This window comes from Acomys minous, assembly GCF_964271855.1.
Source record: "Acomys minous genome assembly, chromosome: 1".
NCBI lineage: Eukaryota > Metazoa > Chordata > Mammalia > Rodentia > Muridae > Acomys > Acomys minous.
In genome coordinates this window covers 88,688,435-88,701,293 of record NC_140483.1, presented here as the reverse complement: position 1 = coordinate 88,701,293, position 12,859 = coordinate 88,688,435, and the positions used below count along the sequence as shown (strand labels likewise).

The 12,859-nt window shown below is 44.3% G+C and overlaps 1 protein-coding gene across 4 annotated transcripts in view; it reads right to left on the bottom strand.

The window, feature by feature from the left end:
- Positions 1-12,859, bottom strand: part of FRMPD1 (FERM and PDZ domain containing 1) — a 145,629-nt gene that overhangs the window by 62,992 nt on the left and 69,778 nt on the right. The gene's annotated exons all lie outside the window — the stretch shown is intronic.

The window sequence follows — 12,859 nt, the reverse complement described above, 5'->3', positions numbered from 1 at the left end:
ATCCTCCCCCCCCCCCCCCCCGAAGAGTCCAGCTGTGTGGTAAACAGAATGCCTTTGTGTCTCACACAGAAGGGTGAGAGAATTTTTAAAAGGGTAAGGTTTCACAGTTGAGTTGCCACCAGGTCCTGCCAGCATGTGGAAAGATTCTTCTCAGATTTGTTTTTCTTTTCTTTTCTTTTTTTTTTTTTTTTTTTTTTTTGTCATTTTGAGATAAGGTCATCCTATGTGCCCAGGCTGGTCTTGAACTCATGAACCTCCTGCCTCACCCTCCAGGTGCTGGATTTACAAGTATACACCATTACACCTGCATGACAGACTTTTTTTTTTTAAATGTATTTGTTTCATCTAATCTGTAGGAGTGTTTTGCCTCCCCTTAAGCACTCACAGTATATGCCTGCCTTCGCAGCTGCAGAGGCAAGAAGAGAGTGTTGGATCCACTTGGAGTTAGAGATGGTTGTGAGCTGCCAAGTGGGTGTTGGGAACCAAACCCAGGTCCTCTGGAGGAGCAGCCACAGCTCTTCACTGAGACCTCTCTCGAGCCCATGGCAGCACTTTTAGTCACACAACTGGGCAAATTCTTCTGAGTGCCGTTTTTGCTCAGTATTTTATATTTAATTTTTAAATAGGGAATTCACCTGCATAACTCCATACCAGCCTATAAAACAGCTATGCAGGCATTGTGTTGTGAGCTAACCATGGTGTGAGGACATGCGGAGGGAGGGATGGAGCTCTGTTGGTAGAGTGTTTGCTTAGCATTCCAGGAGCCTGGGGGTTCATTCCCAGCATCTCATAAACTGAGCATGACCGTGCAATCCTGCAATCCCAGGACCCGGGAGGTGGAGGCAGGAAGGTCAGAAGCAGGTTGTCCTCAACTGTACGGCAAGTCTCAGGCCAACCCAAGCTACATGAGACCCAGTCTTGGAAAAAACCCAGCATCGACGGTAACCCTCAAGTCTTCTTACCACGGTAAAACCCAAAACCTGTTCAGCGAGTAGCGCCGTCCACCAGCTCTGAGCCTATACTACTCTCTCTCCTTATGGCTGTGCCAGTAAATACAGATAAATATTTTATACTCCTTTTTATTGCAAAGGGTAATGCGCCCAGCCACTGTTCTGTACCAGGCTTTTTCTCTTCTCTTTTGAATATGTACCCTTGACATCTTTCTACACCGACTCACAGATTCATCCTTCATTCTTTTTGATAACTGATTGGATTGTAATCTAAAAAGTATTCCTCTGTTGATAGACATTTGGGTCATTGCCAGTCTTTTGCTTATTATAAACAATACTAAATGAGTTGCATAGTACATACGTCATTTCTGCATGTATGCAACTGTATATCTGGATAGATTCCCTATTGATAGGTCAAAGGTCATGTGCACTTACGCTTTGATAAATGTTGTCAGGTCACCAGGAAAAGAGATATATACTTGGAAGATTAGTGTTTCATAAATCAATGTATATTGATATTTCTAATGCCTAATCTATTTCACTTTTTAAAAACACTGGTCTCAATTCACTAAAGTAATTTCATCATAACCCAATAAACAACTACACAAAATAAAAATGAATTATAAGCGGTTATGCTATTTAACATTCACACAACTACTAAAGAAAACCTTGGAGACAAGGAGAAATTAGCAAGAAAAAGTAAGCCATCTAAGATGACCCCAGAAGGGGCAGCAAATCTAAAAAGCCAGTTACCTCATAGAGCTGTTAAAGAGCTTCACTCTCACCCCGTCTCAAAAATAGCGAGCAATTGAGATGTAATATGAATAAATCAATAAACTATATTTTAAAAAATAGTGAGCACAGACAGTTCAAAGGTGACTTTACAAGTCTGTAAGATTGCTTCAGTTCTGTTTCACATCAACTTCTTGAGAGCTGTGACATAGCTCAATCGCTGGAGTGTTTGCCTAGCATGCACTGGGCACCCATAAACCAGGTGTTATGGCACCCGCCTGGGATCCTAAGTCCAGGTTCAAAACCATCCTTGGCTACAGAGTAAGTTTAAAGTCAAATAGGGCTGCATGAGGCGCTGTCTCAAAATGCAAGCACAACTCCCCCCCATCCCACCCCGCCCACCAAACAGAAACCTCACCTTTTTTTTTTTTTGGTTTTTCAAGACAAGGTTTCTCTGTGTAGCCTTGGCTGTAGTGGACTCACTTTGTAGACCAGGCTGGCCTCGAACTCACAGAGATCCGCCTGCCTCTGCCTCCACGTGCTAGGATTCAAGGCGTGTGCCACCATGCCTGGCCTCACTTTTTATTTAGGAGTAATTTGGGAAGAATAAAAAGTTGCCAAGATAACATAGAATTATTATTTGCACTGCGCTCAGCTTTCTGGAAAATAACGTCTTACATAACCTTTTATATATTTTTTTTCAAAATTAAGACATTAACATCAGCACAATACTATTAACCGAACTGCAGGCTATATTAAAGTCTCACCAGTTCCCCCATGTTCCTTTTCCATCCTAGCATCCAATGCAGGCTACCTTTGCAGTTAGCCATTTCACCTCTCCCCAGTGCTATGTCAGCAATTCCAGACCATGAAGAAGGGAAGTTTCTGGTTGTAAGGGCCAGCACACTACAAACATCAGTTCTGGCAAACATGGCGCAGTGAGGTCAAAGTGCAGCACATCTCCCAGGGGTGCAGGGAGAGAGGATTGCCAAGGCACATCCAAATGAGCACAGGACACCCAAACTGAACACCTTGAAAACCTGGAGGCGTATGCTTTTTAATAAATAGAAGCAAATGACAAACTAACAAACAAAAGGCGAACAGGAATTCTGGGCTCTGTGATCCTCCACATTGCAGAGACAGCCACATCATCTTGTGACATGCCAGCTGAGAAGTGATGGTGAGGGTCAGAGGGAACAGATTTGGTCGTATTGGGCACCCGGTCACCGCAGCTGTCTTCAACCCTGGTAAAATGGGTATGGTTTTCATCAATCACTCCCTTATAAACTTCAATGTCCCTACATGTCCCAGTATGACTATCCATGGCAAGTTCCACAAGACAGTCAAGAACAGGACACTTGTCCTCAATGGGAAAGTTCATCAGCTCCCAGGAGCAGGATCCCCACATCATCAAATGGGGGGATGTGTCTGATGATGTGTCAAGTATTGACGTCTTCAATACCACAGAGGCTGTGGCCTGCTCGAAGGTAGGAGAGGCGCACGTGTCTGTGCTGGACGTGGAGCACCAGAAGGGTAGCTCACTCAAGACTGTCAGCAATGCCGCTTTCTCCTGCATCACCTAAACCAAGCAGGCAAGGTCATCCAAGGCGACTTCAGCATGGTCACGGGGCTCATGACCACAGTTCATGTCACAATGTGGATGGCCCCCCTGGGAAACGGTCACAATGGCTGTAGGGTTACCCATATACATTGGCCTTGGCGAAGCTGTGGGCCAGGTCACCCTAGAACTGAACTCATTGGCATGGCCTCCCTTTCTCTAAATCACAGTGAGTCCGCTGTGGATCTGACTGGCTGCCTAGAGAAAACTGCCAAATGCAATGGTGATCAAGAAGGGGGTGACACAAGCGTCAGGTGCGCTTGAGGATCAGACTATCTCTTGTAGCAATGCCGAGGGGGTGGCACTGCCCTTGGCAACCACTTCGTAAGGCTCATTTCCTGGCATAAGGACAATGTGGCTACAGCAACAGGGTGGTGGACTCATGCTCCACATAGCCTCTAAGACTGAGAAGCCCAGACCATTAACCCCAAGGACATGAGGATGAGAGACTCTGTCCATGGTCTGCCAACACACTGAGCATCTCCCTCAGAGTTTCCATCCGAGAACCTCAGAGGAAGGGGACGGGCTCAGGGAGTCCTATCAGAAGACAAGAACGAACCCTTGGAAATTAAAAGACTGTTGAAATAAAGTAAAAAAAACAAAAACAACAACAACAAAAAAAACCCCTCAGTCTGTGAAACATCATGGAGCATGGGGATGGGAGGGTGGGAGGATGGCTCAGTGGGTAACTGCTCGCCATAAAGTATGAGGACAAAGTTGAGATCCCCAAGCCCTACTTAAATGCCTAGTGGCTATGATGGGCAGGCTGCCTGGAATCCAGCGGGAGAAGGCAGAGACAGGGGATCCCTGGTGTGAGCTGGCCAGTTAGACTAGTCACACTGGTGAGCTGCGGCTTCAACTGAGTCCATCTCAACCAAAAGGTGAAAAGTGATAAAGCTGACATTAGCATGCCCCTACACATGCACACCTATGCACACACGCACAGACATTTCCAAAAGCTGACAATGAAAAGACAAAGTAACCAAATACCAAAGGCTAAATAAGAAACATAAATAAATGGACCTTGTCAAGGCAGGTGGTCCAATATTCCCAGTCCAAGAACACTGGGAGGTTCTTGGAGGGCAGAAGGGACAGCTGAGGAGACTGACTGCGGTGGTTTGAATAAGAGCCCATCGGCTCATATTTGAATGTTTGTTCATCAGGAAGAAATAGGAGGTGTGGCCTTGCTAGAGTAGGTGTGGCCTTGCTAGAGTAGGTGTGGCCTTGCTAGAGTAGGTGTGGCCTTGTTAAGAGGTGTGGTGGGCTTTGAGGTTTCAGAAGCTAAAGCCAGGCCAAGCCTCTCTGTCTCTCCCTGCTGCCTGCAGATTAAGATCTAGAACTCCGAGCCCCTCGGCAGCACCTGTCTGTCTGTGTGCCATCATGCTCCCTGCCACAAGGATAACAGACTAAGCTTCTGAACCTGTAAGCCAGTCCCAATTAAACGCTTTCTTTTTTATAAGAGTTGCCATGTCATGGTGTGTTGTCACAGCAATAGAACAAGTGACTGAGACACTACCAAATAATTCAATAAAGTTGTTCCCAGGGTGTGATTATCTACCAAAAGCTAACAGAGAGGCAAGGGCAAGAAAGTCACAAGTTCGAGGCCAGCCTCATCTAGTAAGGCCCTCCCCCTACCTTACTCCCAAGCCCATCCTGTATAATGAATAAAAAAAAACCAACGGGGAACAACACTATAAAATTTTATTTTGAGCCAGGCATGGTGGCGCACGCCTTTAATCCCAGCACTGGGGAGGCAGAGGCAGGCTGATTGCTGTGAGTTCAAGGCCAGCTTGGTCTACAAAGTGAGTCCAGGACAGCCAAGGTTAAGACAGAGAAACTCTGTCTCGAAAATAACAAAAACAAACAAACAAAGAAAATACAACGAAAGTAAAATCATCTATAATTCTACTCTCCAGTGGTTTGGCTTTATTTTTTTCGAGACAGAGTTTCTCTGCAGCCTTGACTATCCTGGGCTCACTTTTGTAGGCCAGGCTGGCCTTGAACTCACAGAGATCGGCCTGCCCCTGCCTCCCAAGTGCTGGAATTAAAGGTGTTCGCTACCATCCAGTGTTAGTTTTATTTACCATTCTTTTTCTATTTTTACACATGTACTTCTTTTTAAATTAAAATGAGGTTTTATATGTTTCCCCTTACAGTTTCATAAACATCACTCTACATCATGCATAAGTACTTATGCTACAGTTTTAAATGGCTTTATGGTATCTTTTCTCTGGCTATAACTTATTCAGTAAACCTATCACCGTACATGTGGTGGTTTGAATAGGAATGGCTTCCATAGACTCGTGTGTTTGAATGCTTGGCCCACAGGAAGTGCACTATCAGGAGGCGTGGCCTTGTTGGAGGAAGTGTGTCACGGTGGGGGCGGGCCTTGAGTGAGGTCTTTTATGCACACCCTCCTTCTGCTGCCTGTGGGTCAAGATGTAGAACTCTCAGCTCCTTCTCCAGCACCGTGTCCGCCTGCGTGCCGCCGTGCTTCCTGCCATGACGACAACGGGCTAGACCTCTGAAACTCTAAGCCAGCCCCAATTAATATTCCCTCTATAAGAGTTGCCATGGTCATGGTGTCTCTTCACAGCAATAACTCCTAACTAAGACAATACATTTGCTTTATTTCCGATTTCCACTTTTACAAAATATTTACATATGAGATGAGTCTCTCGGTAAAGTGCTTACATAAAAGCCTGAGGGTTCACTTCTCGGTATTTTGGCTAAGGTCAAGTGTAAAAGCCTATGGGGCTGAGGACCCATGTAAAGGGCTGAGTGGAGAGAGAGGCAGAGAGAGACAGGAGAATCTGTGCGACTCCAGCCTAACACAACAGAGGGCAAGTGAGAGACCTTGCCTCAAAAACTAATAGGAAGAGAAACAAAGGATGACACTCAACATTGACCTCAGCCCTCCATGTGCACATGCGTGTAATATATGTATACATAGAGAGAGCGCGCTCTGCAATGAAAATCCTATTTATGGCAAATGGCCACTTATCAGATATTTTCTTGAGATAAACTCGTAGCAGTGAAATTCGTTAAGCATATATTCTTTATGCTTGTTTGTTTTCAAGACAAGGTTTCTTTCTTTTTTATAAAGATTTTTTTGTATATATAAAGCATTCTGCCTGCATGTATGTCTACAGGCCAAAAGAGGGCACCGGATCTCATTATAGATGGTTGTGAGCCACCATATAGTTGCTGGGAATTGAACTCAGGACCTCTGGAATAGGTGCTCTTAACCTCTGAGCCATCTCTCCAGCCCCAAGAGACAAGGTTTCTTTATGTAGCCCTGGCTGTCCTAGAACTACATACACAAAGCTGGCCTAGAAGTCAAAGAGTTCCGCCTGCCTCTGCCTCCCAGGCCGCTGCATTTTTAAACTGTAAATAGACGGTGCTCATCTTCCCTGCCACGGGCTCATCACAGTGTGATTTCAGTCAGTTCCTGACTAGCTCTCTCAACACTTCTCACCGGCCCTGCTTCTTCGTATTTCCTTGTTGTTACTTTGTTTCTGCTCTCTTCCCTCTCCTGGTTTTCCTACTGGAATGTCTGCTCTCCTTACTTCTAGATACTCTTCTGTAATAAAGGTTAGTTAATGTTCCCCTGCCAGACACAAAAATCACATTGGATTTCTGTGACACTTAAAATAGAAGAAAATGAATGTGGGTCTTAGATTTCCCACAATACAGAGACAGGAAAGCAAATGTGCGGTGAAGCACCCAGGATATTGTTTCCAGAGGTAATTGCTTCTGTGAGTTCGTCGTCCAGGGAAGCCAGTAAGCTGGCAAGTTGTAGGATACGGATATTAACTGGGCCTGTCTTTTTTTGGGTACCACACTTCTAAGGAACTAGGATGGTGAGGAGGCTTACAATCAAGCTGCGTGACAACGCCTTGAGAACCAGAGAAAGCTGGGCTGGGGATGTGGGATGTAGGGTGCGTGCCTAATATGGGCAAGACTCTGGATTCCACCCCCAGCATGGAAAGACAGGGAGGAAATCAATCTGAAAATGCACATTAGACAAGACCTGGAGGTGGCCTGCATCACCGTGGCTCACAGACAGAAGACAGAACACAGCCCCCATGACTCTGGGATGCAGAGGAGGACTAGTGGGGCAATGCACACACAGAAGAGCTCAGCTCGCTCCAAGGATGGAATGAATTTTCTTAAGACTTTAGGTTCTGGTCTATGAAGGGATTAGGCAGAAGCAATGGAGGAGAGAGGCACTTCTGAGGAGTCGGCTTCTGCACCTCCTTCAAGCCATGCAATTGGCAGCCTCCACGAGATCTAGAAGGCAGGAGAGAGCCGATCCTTGTTGCCTTGTTTTAGGTTTAAATCCCAACGTCACCTGTGTGTGTGTGTGTGTGTGAAAGCTATGAAGCACCCACACAGCGCAGATGTGAAGCCTCTCACCTGGTCCTACCCTCTGAGGACTGCAGAATTTTTGGGGATCTCACGTGTACCAACGCGAACTGAAGACCAGCAAGCTCTTGCTTCCCACCGAAGGTTATCCAACTGTGGCAGTTACTTACCGATACTGTTAAACGGCTGCCAAGTACAGTTTAGCTAACTGATTTCTATAAATGTATATGGCTCTAATTAAAATAATTAATTTGAATTATATATATGGGCTGCGGGTAAGCCTGCGCCTTTCTTTAGGGATCTCCAAAGACCCGGCATATGGCTACATCAATGAAGCCATTAAAAGTGCTTCTGACTCAGCAAGGCCCAAGCAGGTCCATTTAAAGCTAAGAGAATGACCTGCTAATGGCTTTAATATTTGCCTATGATGCTGGGCTAATGGAACAAAGGAAGATGCAGATAATCCCCCAAACATTTAGAATCTCTGCTACAATCCCAATGCCAAGAATCATCTGGCCTCTAATGGTCCCATCCTTCACCTTTGGCCCCATCTCCTTGCATAAAAGTGTCTTTGCTTGTAGCTGAATCCTACCCCTCTGTAGCTCTGGTCTCCTCAGTAGCATTGCCCTTTGACGACACAGCCTCTTTTCACATACCACCCACCCCCTCTTCTATGTATCAGCCTTCTGGATTCAGACACAGACGTCGTATTGTCTTTAGGTTTCCTCTGCCCCAGGCTAAGCATCCTAGGTTTTTCTAGCCGAGCTTCGTAGTCCAGGGGCTCTTTAGATCAGTCCTCTCCCTTAAGCGCCCAAATTCCCAAAAGAACCCATCTCTGGCCATATGGAATGAACAGGATATTAAAAAGGCAAATGGACAGTAGACTGAATATGAAAAGACGACAGTCATCTTCAAAGTAATTAGGGACAAAGCTAAAGGTATAAACATCCAAAAAGGCTCTGAGAAATGGCACAAAAAGCAGACTACCAGGGGATGACGAAGATGTTCAGCTTGTAAACAATAGGGTAGAAAAACCAGCAAAGAAATGCAAAAAACATACTAACAAAATTTCTTGAGCTGAAAAGTATGTTTCAAATATAAAAGACACAAAAAACGGGCTGGAGAGATGGCTCAGTGGTTAAGAGCACACTGCCTGCTCTTCCAAAGGACCCGGGTTCAATTCCCAGCACCCACATGGCAGCTCACAACTGTCTGGAACTCCAAGATCTGACACTCCCACACCAACGGACATAAGTTAAAATTAAGTAAAATATTAAAAAAAAAAAAAGACACAAAAAACAATTCTCAGATGTGCTCCAAGGAAGGCTCCCCATGCACCTGAGTTTCAAAGAAGAAGTTACCCTAAAATCTACTTTTAAAAAGAAAAAGAATGATCATCTGAAAGAGAGGCTTGCATTTTTGTTAATTACTGTTGTATGTGTACACACGTGTACTGCTGTGTGTGTACACACGTGTACACGGTAATGTGTGGGGATATGGGGTGTGCATGCCATGGTACTCCCAGGGAGGTCAGAGGACAAGCCTGTAGAGTCAATTTTTGTCTTCCACCTTTATGTGGGTTGCAGCCTTGTACAGCAAGCACCTGTGCCTGCTGCGCCATCTTGCCAGCCCCTAGCCTTGTTTTATGCCATATCACAGAGATAGAAACTCATTACTTTTCTCTTGAGAGAATGTAAAACTTTTACAAATGACAGTTTAAGACTTCAAATTGTAAAGACACCCCCAGGTTATTCTGTAATTTTCTTTCTTTCTTTCTTTCTTTCTTTCTTTCTTTCTTTCTTTAGTTTTATTTTATTTTGTTGTGTGTGTATAAGTGTTTTGCCTACATGTATGTTTGTGCACCACATGTGCCTGGTGCCCACATAGGCCAGAAGATGGCATCGGATCCCCTGGAACTTGAGTTAACAAACAGTTGTAAACAGCCATGTGGGTGTTGGGAATTGAACCTGAGTCCACTGGAAGAGCAGCCAGTGCTCTTAACCATTGACAGGCATCTCTCCAGCCCCTGTTTTGTGATTTTTCAACCTATTAATGAAGATCTTACATTAATTTGCTTAGAGTACAAGAACCATAGCATCTCTATTTGTTTTCTCACAGGATATGTCACCATAATAAATGTTGGTTGAACGAATGAATGAGTCATTCCCTAATTGAACAAAATTAAAATAAAAGCAGAAAAAGGCAGATAATTCAAATATCACTTGGGACCAAGTTAATAATGGTTTTGTGTGAGATCAACAAAAATCCACCAACCTGTTATGAATTATTCTTAACAATATGAGTAATCACGGATACTGCACCTTGGTATGGTGCAGTAGATGACTTCCTGTTAGCAATGTATTATTCCAGTTGGCTCTGAACTCCAGACAAGCAGATTCCTGGGTACCAATGTCAGTTTCATGAAATGGCATCTTCCAAGACTTCCCCATCAGCCACTGGTGTGTAAATGAATTCTGGCAAGAGCTCCCTAGATCACGGAAGACACATCCCATGTGGGGTCTTCAGGGACAGTGTAAGGAGGACAGGAAGATAAGGAGGCACTGACAGGTTAGTTCTGGTCTTTCCTGGATGTGTTCAACGTGCTGCTTGTAGCATAAAAGACCCATTTCATGTAGGTTTCTAAGATCCTCTGGATCCTTCTATTTCCCCATCTCCTATATATCTCTTACCTAGAGTCCCAGTAGGATGTCCTCACATCTGTCCCAATCTCCTGGTAAGTGAAGACTTTCATGGGACATGCCTTTTGGGCTAGTGTCCAATTATAAGTGAGTATATATCATGTGAGTCTTTCTGTTTCTGGGTTAATTCACTCAGTATGATCATTTTTAATTTCCTCCATTTGTCCACAAATTTCTGGATTTCCTTGTTTTTTATAGCTGAGTAGTATTCCATAGTGTAAATGTACTATAATTTCTTTATCCATTCTTCAACTGAGGGGCATTTAGGCTGTTTCCAGATTCTGACTATTATGAATAAGGCTGCTATGAACATGGTTGAGCATATGTCCCTGTTGTATGGTGGAGCATCTTCTGGGTATATTCCAAGGAGTGGAATAGCTGGGTCTTGAGCAAGCCCTATTTCCATTTTTCTGAGAAAGTGCCAGATCGTAACGGGTGGATCAGGGCCTAGGGGTGTCTTCTCAAACTATTGCACTAACCAAGGACAATACAAGTAGTAAACACTGAACCCCTACTCTGATCTAGCCAATGGACAGGACATCCTCCACAGTTGTGTGGAGAGCAGGGACTAACTCTGACATGAACTCTGGTGCCCCATATTTGATGACCTCCCCTTGGAGGGGAGCCTTGGTGGCACTCAAAGAAAGAATAGGCAGATTACCAAGATAAGACTTATTAGCCTGTGACCATAAAGTGGGGGAGGATAGCCCTCTTGGGCATGGACCTAAGGGAGGGTAATAGGGTGGGGGTGGGAGGGTAGGAGGAACAGAAGGATACGAGTGATGGGAGAACAATTGAGTTGTAATCTGAATAAATTAATAAAAACAACAAAACAAAAAGACCCACGTCAGTGAGAACACATTCACTGGGGGTGGTAGGTGGTGGGGCTGGAGAAAGGGCTCAGCAGTTAAAAGTACTTCTTGCAGAGGACCCAGCTAGGTTCCCAGGGCCCACAGCAGGTGGCTTACAACCAACCACCTGTCATGGATACCCTCTAGCCTCTGTGGGTGCCTGCACATACATGGTCCATGCACACAGAAATACACATAAATACTTTTTCTTTTTTCCTGGTTTTTCAAGACAGAGTTTCTCTGTGTACTCTTAGCTGTCCTGGACTTGCCTTGTAGATAGACCAGGCTGGCCTCGAAGTCACAGTGATCTGCCTGCCTCTGCCTCCCTGGGTGCCGGGATTACAAGTGTATGCCACCATGCTCAGTTTATAAAAAAATATATTTTAAAAAACCACTCCATGCAGGTCACCAAGAGTGAGAGGGGAAAGTAAGAGCTCCTGTATCAGGAGAGGTAAGCTCTCAGACTGCTCTGCCAAGTGGCAAGGGGCCTGGCGAGGCAGTCAATAGCTTGGCTCACTTATTCTATGGTTTCCAGGAACTTCTTTAATCTTCAACTCCACAAGAACGATCGACTTCAGCCCCACCTACTGAAACTGAAGGCGTTCAATGCCCTTCTTCCCCCACACAAAGAACTAGAAATAACAAGAGGAAAGCTCTAAAGAACTCAGACTCTGTCCTCAGAATTAACAGAAAACATTCGAAAATGAGAGCGTATAACCAGGCTGTCTTTTTTGTTTTGTTTTGAGATAGTGTTTCTCTGTGTTATCTTGGCTGCACTGGACTCTTTTGTAGACCAGTCTGGCCTCCAACTTACAGAGATCCACCTGCCTCTGCCTCCCAAGTGCTGAGATTAAAGGCATGCGCCACCACGCCTGGCTAACCAAGCTGTCTTTACGGTGCAAAGGTAACCCTGAGTTTAAAATCAAACCACGATTAGACTTAAAAAGGATAGAGGCATCAATTTTACTCATGAATCACTTACACAATTCTGAAATAAGATCTAAGTAAGGAAATTAATAATTCCTCCAGTTAAGAAATAAAGAAATGGGCCAGGCATAGTGGTACACGCCTGTAATCCCAGCACTCCCAGAAGCAGAGGCAGGCCGATCTCTATGAGTTTGAGGCCAGCTTAAGTCTACTGAGTAAGTCCAGCAAAGTCAGGGTGACACAGAGAAACCCTATCTCGAAAAACCAAAAATAAATAAATAAAGTTTGTTTTATTACTCTCTCTGCTTTTGTGTACATTTAAAATTGTTATCCTCTTAAATATGACATGTTTTTAATCCTTATTTATTTATTTTTGAGACAGGGTTTCTCTGTGTATTCCTGACTATTCTAGACTCACTTTGTAGACCAGGTTGGCCTCAAACTTGCCTGCCTCTGCCTCCCAAGTGCTGGGATTAAGGCATGTAACCCCCCACTCAGCTGTTAATCTTTACATTTTTGTAATACATGGTTACCAAAAGCAAGTTTATCATGTACTTTGAGCCTATTCCTCTCCTTTAATAAATGATAACAAAAATAAAATTGTTCTTAGCATTTTAAATTTTTTAAATTGCTAACAAACTCCAATAGCAGTATATAGGAGTATATAGAATAATTAGGTTGGATTTATCATAAGAAATAAAACTTCAATCTTTG